This window comes from Phacochoerus africanus, chromosome X, assembly GCF_016906955.1.
Source record: "Phacochoerus africanus isolate WHEZ1 chromosome X, ROS_Pafr_v1, whole genome shotgun sequence".
In the NCBI taxonomy this organism is placed as follows: Eukaryota; Metazoa; Chordata; class Mammalia; order Artiodactyla; family Suidae; genus Phacochoerus; species Phacochoerus africanus.
The window spans coordinates 46,951,104-46,961,500 of NC_062560.1; the positions used below are offsets into that span (position 1 = coordinate 46,951,104).

The window sequence follows — 10,397 nt, forward strand, 5'->3', positions numbered from 1 at the left end:
TTATTATACATAAAAAAGAAAGAAAACAAAATGGTACAGCCACTTTGGGTCTATCAGACACAATTTAGAATAGATTTACAAGGAGATCCTGCTGAGTAGCATTGAGAACTTGGTCTAGATACTCATGTTGCAACAGAACAAAGGGTGGGGAAAAAATGTAATTGTAATGTATACATGTAAGGATAACTTGATCCCCTTGCTGTACAGTGGGAAAATAAAAATAAATTTAAAAAAAATAAAGAAAGAACTAAGTCAGAGCCTGGGAAAAATATTTGCAAAACATACACCAAACAAATGACTTGTAATTAGAATATATAAGCAACTCTGACTACCGAGTAAAAAGAAGACCAAGAATGCTCACTTTAGCAGCTCACTTCACTGCAGAGAAGATTAGCATGGCCCCTGCACAAGGTTAACATAGAGATTTGTGAAGCATTCCATATTTTCAGTCATAAGGTTAAAAAAAGTACTAGGAATGCAATGTACAATGTGATAAACGTATGTTCTGTGTGAAAGTTGTTAAGAAAGTGATGTTATCCAACTCAAGTCTGGCTGCTTAATGCTCCAAAATCAACACCTGAGAGGCAACTGTTAGTAGAAAGGAACATTGCTTTTAATCAGAATGCTGGCCATCTGAGGAGAAGGCAGACTGATATTCCTCAAAAACCAACTCCAAAGTTTCTGTTCAGTTATGAAAGTTTTTAAAAGAAAAAGAGAGAGTAATCTCAGTTAATCATTGAGATAGGGGGTTAAACTAGTAACCATCTCCCACAGTGCGCAGGCTTGTCTACTCCTTGTGATCTTTCTTTAGATGCTATCTTGTTCACACATTTTGTTCAGGAGATTACTGAAGGAGAAGCTGTTAATTACTTACTCTTCATTTCTACTTCTTTGATCTATGGAAAGAACCAACAGGTTAGGCAAGGTATTGTGTGATCAAAAGATGTGAAAAGTGTACTTGGGCTGGAGATGAGTAAAGCATGAGGGTTCCTGGTGTAAGATTAGTTATAAAATAGCTTTGTTTAAGTGACAATTAAAGGGGCTTCCTGCTGAGGGCAGTTTCCAGCAAAGAGCCACTTACAAATACCCCTCCACCCCCATAAGATATTATTCCACTTGCTATGGGATTAGGAATGAAGGTCCATCTTATGTAAATGCCTCATGTTGAGAAAAGGCATTGAAGACTTAGAGTGAAATACATCAACATGGGTTTGAAGTATTTCTTTGCTGACAGTTTTAGTTGCCCACTTATATATATGGGCAGAACTAGATACAATTATTTTGAGTTCCACAAAGATAGATTGTTATGAGCAACAGTGTTAATTCCATTCTCTTAAGGTCAGTTCCTGGAATTGTGCTAGTCATAAATTCTGTACTGTTCAAGATGGAGCAGCCTATGTCATGGCTACAGTCTGGTCATTGTCCAGTTAGATTTTTCCCTCCTGTGGCAGTTACAGTATCTGTGAAACAACTCAGGAATGTGCAGCAGACACTGAGTCTGTGACTCTACTGTCCTAATCATTAACTGTTGGACCCTGCTCTTTTGTGACTCAGGGAGGCCTAGGAGACTTTGGCTTTTCTACAAACAAGAGGCAGGGGACATGGAGGTCTTTTGTACTTGGTGGTGGGGGGAGGCAGGGTGCAGGGTTCTACTCAGTTACAGTAAATCCTTAGAGTTCTCATCATAAAAACATTTTTCTATTACTTTTATTTTGTATCTATGAGATGATGGCTGTTCACTAAACTTATTGTGGTAATCATTTCATGAAGTATATAATATCATTATGCTGTACATCCTAAACTTACACAGTGCTATATATTAATTGTATTTTAATAAAAATAGAAGGAAATTTTTAATTTAAAAAAACTCACAAAAAAGAAATCCCTAGGCTCAGCTGGTCTCATTAAGTAATTTACCAAATATTCCAAAAATATTTAACACAAATTTTACATAGTGCCTTCCAGAAAATGGAAGAGGAGGAAACAGCCTATTTTAAGACTAGTATTACCCTGATATTTCTCTTTGAGTATCATTATATCTTATACATTTTCACATGTTTGATATTATACACCTAATATGGATGAGGACAACCTGGGTAGGTTAATCTCTTAGAAATGGCCTTGTATTCCATAATTGCTGAACAAATACCAACTGGGTGAAGACACAATAGCAGTGGCTCTATGCTTCCCACCTTTTTTTTTTTTTTTTTTTCGGGAGTGACCCACTACAATGACTTCTGCATGTATCTCTGAAAGCTGACACTATGTGAAGCAAGCTGGAGAGGAACTAGCCCCAGCTTTGACCCTTTATCTCTGCACCCTGTTGTGAAGGAGAAGAGAAAGACTACTAGTGAATTTTATGTCTGGAATCTCTGCACTGATGAGGGCATTTTCTGAAAGTCTGGACACAATGTAGGGAAGGACTCAGCATGTCTGTACACCACATGAGGTGCTGGATGCCCCCCAGAGAGAATTCTTTTTGCCTTTGGAAAACCCTTGCCCCACTACCCCCCCCACCCCGCCCCCCCCCCCCCACCCCCCCGATTCCACCACCCGACACCAAGTGGCATCCCAGCCTCTGGCAGGGGCTGCACCTTTTTTCTTGGACAGCCTATCCTCAGAGCCTGCATCGGAGATTTGCCATTTGAGCAGATTACTAGCTTGAACTATCCATGGCCTACTAAGGTCTGGCAGTCGTTTGGCAGTTCTGGATGAACAGGGTACTCTATTTAGAATAGTGTGCTTGCTTAGGTAACCAGAACCAGACGTAAAAGAGACCATTGCCCACGGCCTGCCTGAAGCAATTTTAAAAGAGAATCTTGTTCTTAAGTTGTCCCAAACCACAAGCCTGTACACCTGGCTCTCTCTTCCTCATGCCAGATAACCTCCACTTGCCCAGATCATCCACTTCCTGCTCTTGCTCCTGGGCTTCTGATATTAAAGATGACTCGGAAGTGCACTGCGCAGGCGTGGGCTTCAGAGCCCCCACCCCTTGCGTTTTGGTCCAATCACCAGCCAAGGGAAAGGAAAGGCGCGAGGGGACCCTGAGAAGAAACCTTGGATCCTGACAGAAAACTCAGGAACGTCCAAATTGGATCCTTCAGAAGCAATGGACTTGATTGAGCAGGTTGAAGGTAAGGAGGCTGAGTGGCCATGGCGCCAAGTTTGGGAAGGAGGCAAGGAAAAATGGTCTGAACTTCATACCTGGCAGAGACAGACTTAGGCATGAGGGACGAAATTAAAGAAAGAAGATTTCTCTGAATAAAATACTAATACTGGAGTTCCCGTCGTGGCGCAGTGGTTAATGAATCCGACTAGGAACCATGAGGTTGCGGGTTCAATCCCTGCCCTTGCTCAGTGGGTTAATGATCCGGCGTTGCCATGAGATGTGGTATAGGTCGCAGACGCGGCTCGGATCCCGCGTTGCTGTGGCTCTGGCGTAGGCTGACAGCTACAGCTCCGATTCGACCCCTAGCCTGGGAACCTCCATATGCCGTGAGAGCGGCCCAAGAAATGGCAAAAAGACAAAAAAAAACAATACTAATACTATGAATAATGAATTTTAAATAATGGCAAATTAAACTTTATTATAAAAAGTGGAGGAAATAAACTAATAGAAGCAAAAGTAACTACTATTTATATTATTTTTGAACAGCTATAATGAAGTATAGTTGATATAAAATAAGCTGTATTTAAAGCCTACAATTTGATAAATCCTGACGTATGTATATACCCAAAAAATCATCAGCACAATTAAAACAAAGAATACACTCATATAGTTCGTTTTTGTACTCCATCCTCCTCCTTATCCCCATTCACAGCTACCAATCGGCTTCCTATCACTAAAGACCAGACTGAAGTTTTGACATTTTTTAAAGTGATATGAATTTTTTGGCCTGGCTTCTTTCATCAGCATGGTCATTTTTAAATTCATCCATGGTTTTACATCAATAGCTCATTTCTTTTTACTCCGGAGTAGTAAACCATTGTGTAATATACCATAATTTGTTCAGGTGTTCTTATTTGGGTTATTTTCAGATTTTGTCTATTCAAGTAGTGCTTCTGAGAATATTTGGCAAAAAGTCGTTTTATAGACATAGTTTTGCTTGTGGGTAATTGCCTAAGATGAGAATCGCTGGGTAGCAAGCTAAGATTATGATTACCTTCTTAAGAATCTGCCAGTTTTTCAAAGTGGTTGTACTGTTTAAAATTTTTACATTTTAAATTTCCACCAGTAGTGTGTACATTCCAGTTTTCCTACAACCTAACCAACACTTAGCATGGCCATCATTATTAATTTTAGCCATTTTTCTAAGTGTGTAGTGATAGCTTGTGTTTTTAATTTGCGTTTCCCTAGCTATTAATGATATTGAGCATCTTTTCTTTCTTTTTTTTTTTTTTTTTTTTGTCTTTTTAGGGCCGCACCTGCGGCATATGGAGGCTAGGGGTCCCAGGCTAGGGGTCCAATTGGAGCCGTGGTCACCAGCCTACACCACAGCCACAGCCATGCAGGATCCGAGCCACGTTGGTGACGTACACCACAGGTCACGACAACGCCAGATCCTTAACCCAATGAGCAAGGCCAGGGATCGAACCCACAACCCCATGGTTCCTAGTCGGATTCGTTAACCACTGAACCACCGTGGGAACTCCTGATGTTGAGCATCATTTCATGTACTTATTTGCCATCAGTCTATCTTCTATGTGGAAATATCTGATCAAACATTTTGTCTATTTTATATTGGTTTGTTTGCTTGTTATGGTTTTGAAAATTTGTTTTGCATTGTGAATACAAGTTCTTTATCAGATAAATGTTTTGTGAAGCTTTTCTCCCAGTCTGCAGTTGGTTTTCTCATTTTGTAAACAGTGTCTTTTTTAAGAAGTCTTTAAAATCTGAAGTACTGTTTATCAAATTGTTGTTTTATGGATCCCACTTTGCTTTTGTAGCTAAATAATCTTTATATGAAGTTCACAATGATTTTCTCCTGTTTTCTTGAGTGTTCTGAAAATGTTTTAGTTTTATGTTTTATTTTATTTTATTTTTTTATTGCAAAGTGGAATCCGAGCCGCATCTGCGACCTATGACACAGGTTGTGGCATTGCTGGATCCTTAACCCACTGAAGGAGGCCAGAGATCGAACCCACATCCTCACAGAGAGGATGTTGTGTTCTTAATCTGCTGAGCCACAATGAGAACTCTATGTTTTAATGTTAGGTTTGTGATTCACTTTGAGTTTTTTTTCTATATGTTGTGACTTATGATTCCAAGGTTTTTTTGTTTTGGTTTGGTTTGGGGTTTTGGTTCCAGCACTATTTGTAGAAAAGACTGCCTTTTCTCCCCTGGATTGTCTTTCCCCATTTGCTGAAAATAAGTTGTCCATATACATGCTTAGGTCTATTTCTGGATCTGTCTTTTTCCATGGATCTCTTTGTCCATCTTCATGCTAATACCTCACAGTCCTGGTATGTATGGTAGCTGTATCTTGAAATAAGTTACCATAAATACTCCAACTCCATCCTTTTTTAAAGTTTATTGGCTATCTTATATCCTTTTCATTCTTGTATGCATTTAAAACCAATTCTAGGCAGTGTCTAGAATACTGCCTGCTGAAATTTAATTGTAATAGCACTGAGTATACTGATAAATTTGTGGGGTTTTGTTATCTCAGCAACATTGCATCTTGTATCCCAAGAATATGGTATATGTCTCTGTTTAATTTCTCTCAATATTTTGTACTTTTTCAAAGGGAGTTCCCACACATTTTTTTCTGATTTCTCCCCAAGTATTTCATATTTTAATGATATTTTAAATAATGTATTTTTAATTTCAACTTCAGTTTTTTTGTTGGTGATACATTGACATGCAAATGATTTTTATTATTGACCTTGTATCCTGCAAAGAACTCACCAGTTCTTGTAGCTTTTTGTAGTTTTCAGTGAATTTTCTGCATGGCCAGTCATGTCACCTATAAAATAAAGCAGTATTAATTCTTACTTTCCAATCTGGATGACCTTATTTTCCGTTTTATTACCTTATTGCACTAGTCAGAATCTCCAGCATAATACTGAATACAACTGGTGTCAGTAGATATCCCTGTATTATTCTTGATTTTGCAAGAAAGTTTTCTCAAGAGTGGAAGCTGGACTTGGCCAAATATTGTTTCTGCATCTATTGGATACCAATTTATTTTTCTTTTCTTTTAAAATTTGTGCTATTGTAATGTGTATAATATGAATTATATTAATTCATGTCTAAGTCATACCAAGCTTGTATTATTGGGATAGACTACTCTTGGTTGTGATGTTTTTCTTTTGGATTTTACTTGCCAAATGATTTTGTAGAATTTTTGCTCTTATGTTCATGAGGGAGAGTACTATGGAGTTTTCATGTGTTATTTGTTTTTCTTTTTTGGCTGCAACTGTGGCATATGGAAGTTCCCAGGCCAGGTGTTGAATCCAAGCCATATCTGTGATCTAGGCCGGGAATCAAACCCTCACTGGCACAGTGACAACACCAGGTCCTCAAACCTGCTAGCCACAGTGGGAACTCCCTCATGTATCATCTTTGGTTTCAGAGTAAGGCTTTTATTATTAAATAAGTTGGAAGGATTTCATATCTCTTCAAATTTCTGGAGATTTTCCAGAGAATTGATATTATTTCATTCAATTCAGAAGTGAAAGCAACTGGTATTTTCTAAGTGAGAAGGTTTACAACTGTATTCTCTTCAATAACTGCAAGGCCATCCAACTTACCTATTTCTTCTTGAGTGAACTTTGGCAGTTTGTTTCTTTCAAGTCATTTGTTCATTTATTCTAAGGTGTCAGAATTATAGCAATAAATTTGTTATAATATTCCCTTCTTATGACTTTAATATCAGTAGAATTTATAGCAATGTCCTCTTTTCATTCCTGATAATTGCAATTGGTGTTTTATCTCTTTTTCTCTTGATCACTTTGGCTACTGCTTTATCTTTCCTTTTATTAACAACTTTATGGACATATAATTGATATACAAAGACCTGTACATATTTACTTTATACAATCAATGAATTTGAACTTTTATTTCTCAAATAACCAGTTATTGGTTTCATTAATTTTCTTCACTAGTTTTTTTAAATTTTTTATTTCTTCTTTCCTTCTCTTTACCTTCTGATTTGGTTTAATTTGCTCCTTCTCTTCTATTTTTTATATATTCTTTTAAAAAATTTTATTGAAGTATAGTTGATTTACAATGCTGTGTTAATTTCTGCTGTACAGCAAAGTTATTCAGTTATACATATTCACATGTACATTCCCATATAAATTACCACAGAACGTTGAATACAGTTCCCTGTGCTGTATAGCAGGTCCCTGTTGACACTTCATTTCCATATACAGCAGTGTGACTTGCCAATTTCAGACTCTCAATTCACGCCCCTCACATCTTTCCCCTTTGGTACCCATAAGTTTTTTTTTGAAGTCTGAGTCTATTTCTGTTTTGTAATAAATTTATTGTATCATTTGCCTTTGTCTGACTTATTTCACTTAGTATAATCTCTAGGCCCATCCATGTTGCTGCAAATGGCATTATTTCATTCTTTTTTATGGCTGAGTAATATTCCATTGTGTATATATAACACATCTTCTTTTTTTATATATATAATGATTTTTATTTTTTTCCATTATAGCTGGTTTACAGTGTTCTCTCAATTTTCTATTGCACAGCATGGTGACCCAGTTACACGTACATGTATAGATTCTTTTTTCTCATATTATTGTGCTCTATCATAAATGACTAGACAGAGTTCTCAGTGCTACACAGCAGGATCTCATTGCTTATCCATTCCAAAGGCAATAATCGGCGTCTATTAACCCCAAGTTCCCAATCCACCCCACTCCCTCCTCCTCCCCCTTGGCAACCACAACTCTATTCTCCAAGCCCATGATTTTCTTTTCTGTGGAAAGGTTCTTTGGGCCATATATTAGTTTCCAGATATAAATGATATCATATGATATTTGTCTTTCCCTTTCTGACTTACTTTCCATCCATGTTGCTGCAAATGGCATTAATTTATTCTTTTTTATGGCTGAGTAGTATTCCATTGTGTATATATATACCACATCTTCCTAATCCAGTCACCTGTCAATGGACATTTGGGTTGTTTCCATGTCTTGGCTATTGTGAATAGTGCTGCAAGGAACATGCAGGTGCATGTGTCTTATTTATTTATTTATTTATTTATTTATCTTTTCTAGGGCCGCACCACAGCATATGGAGGTTCCCAGGATAGGGGTCTATTGGAGCTCTTGCTGCCGGCCTAATCTGCAGCCACAGCAATGCCAGATCCAAGCCACATCTGCAACCTACACCACAGCTCACGGCAATGCTGGATCTTTAAACCACTGAGCGAGGACAGGGATCAAACCTGCAACCTCATCATTCCTAGTCAGATTCATTAACCACTGAGCCATGACGGGAATTTCGCATCTGTCTTTTTCAAGAGAAGTTTTGTCCAGATATATGCCCAAGAGTGGGATTGCTGGGTCATATGGTAGTTCTATGTATAGTTTTCTAAGGTACCTTCATACTGTTCTCCATAGTGGTTGTACCAGCATACATTCCCACCAACAGTGCAGGAGGGTCCCCTTTTCTCCACATGCCCTTCAGCAATTATTTGTGGACTTATTAATGATGGCCATTATGACTGGTGTGAGGTGATATCTCGTGGTACATTTGATTTGCATTTCTCTAAAAATCAGTGATGTTGAGCATTTTTTCATGTGCTTGTTGGCCATCTGTATATATCTTCTTTGGAGAAATGTTTATTCAATTCTTTTGCCCACTTTTCAACTGGGTTGTTGGCTTTTTTACTGTTGAGTTGTATAAGTTGCTTGTATATTTTAGAGATTAAGCCCTTCTCAGTTGCATCATTTGAAATTACTTTCTCCCTTTCTGGAAGGTGTCTTTTTGTTTTCTTTCTGGGTTCCTTTGCTGTGCAAAAGCTTGTCAGTTTGATTAGGTCCCATTGGTTTAGTTTGGCTTTTATTTCTGTTGCTTTGAGAGACTGACCTGAGAAAACATTTGTGAGGTGGACGTGAGAGAATGTTTTGCCTATGTTCTCTTCCAGGAGTTTGATGGTGTCTTGTCTTATGTTTAAGTCTTTCAGCCATTTTGAGTTTATTTTTGTGCATGGTGTGAGGGTGTGTTCTAGTTTCATTGATTTGCATGTGGCTGTCCAGGTTTCCCAGCAATACTTGCTGAAAAGACTGTCCTTTTCCCATTTTATGTTCTTGCTTCCTTTGTCAAGGATTAATTGACCATAGGTATCTGGGTTTATTTCTGGGTTCTCTATTCTCTTCCATTGGTCTGTCTGTCTGTTTTTGTACCAGGACCACAGTTGATGACTGTGGCTTTGTAATATTGCCTGAAGTCTGGGAGAGTTATGTCTCCTGCTTGGTTTTTGTTCCTCAGGATTGCTTTGGCGATTCTGGGTCTTTTGTGGTTCCATATAAATTTTTGGATTGTTTGTTGTAGTTCTGTGAAAAATGTCCTGGGTAATTTGATAGGGATTGCATTGAATCTGTAGATTGCTTTGGGTAGTATGGCCATTTTTACAATATTAATTTTTCCAGTCCAGGAGCATGGAATATCTTTCCATTTATTTACATCTTCTTTAATTTCCTTGATTAATGTTTTATAGTTCGCAGCATATAAGTCTTTTACCTCCTTGGTCAGGTGTATTCCCAGGTACATGATTTTTGGGAGTACAATTTTAAAGGGTATTGTATTTTCGTATTCCTTTTCTAATATTTCATTCTTAGTATACATAAATGCAACTGATTTCTGAATGTTAATCTTATATCCTGCTACTTTGCTGAATTTGTTGATAAGTTCAAGTAGTTTTTGGGTTGAGTCTTTAGGGTTTTCTACATATAGTATCATGTCATCTGCACAGAGTGACAGTTTTACCTCTTCTCTTCCTATTCGTATGCCTTTTATTTCCTTTGTTTGTCTGATTGCTGTGGCTAGGACTTCCAATACTATGTTGAATAAGAGTGGTGAGAGTGGGCATCCTTGTCTTGTTCCAGATTTTAGTGGGAAGGCTTTCAGCTTTTCTCCATTGAGAATTATATTTGCTATGGGTTTGTCATAAATGGCTTTTATTATATTAAGGAATGTTCCCTCTATACCCACCTTGGTAAGAGTTTTTTTTTTTTTAATCATGAATTGATGTTGGACTTTGTCAAATGCTTTTTATGCATCTATTGAGATGATCATGTGGTTTTTGACTTTTATTTGTTAATGTGGTGTATGATATTCATTGATTTGCCTATGTTGAACCACATTTGTGAACCTGGGATGAACCCCACCTGGTCGTGGTGTATCTATCGTCTTTTTGATATGTTGTTGGATTCGG

General features: G+C 37.8%; 1 pseudogene; it reads left to right on the forward strand.

Moving 5' to 3' along the window:
• The first annotated feature begins 353 nt into the window (after nt 1-353).
• On the forward strand, nt 354-447 carry LOC125118989 (uncharacterized; annotated as a pseudogene).
• The last annotated feature ends 9,950 nt before the right edge of the window (nt 448-10,397 follow it).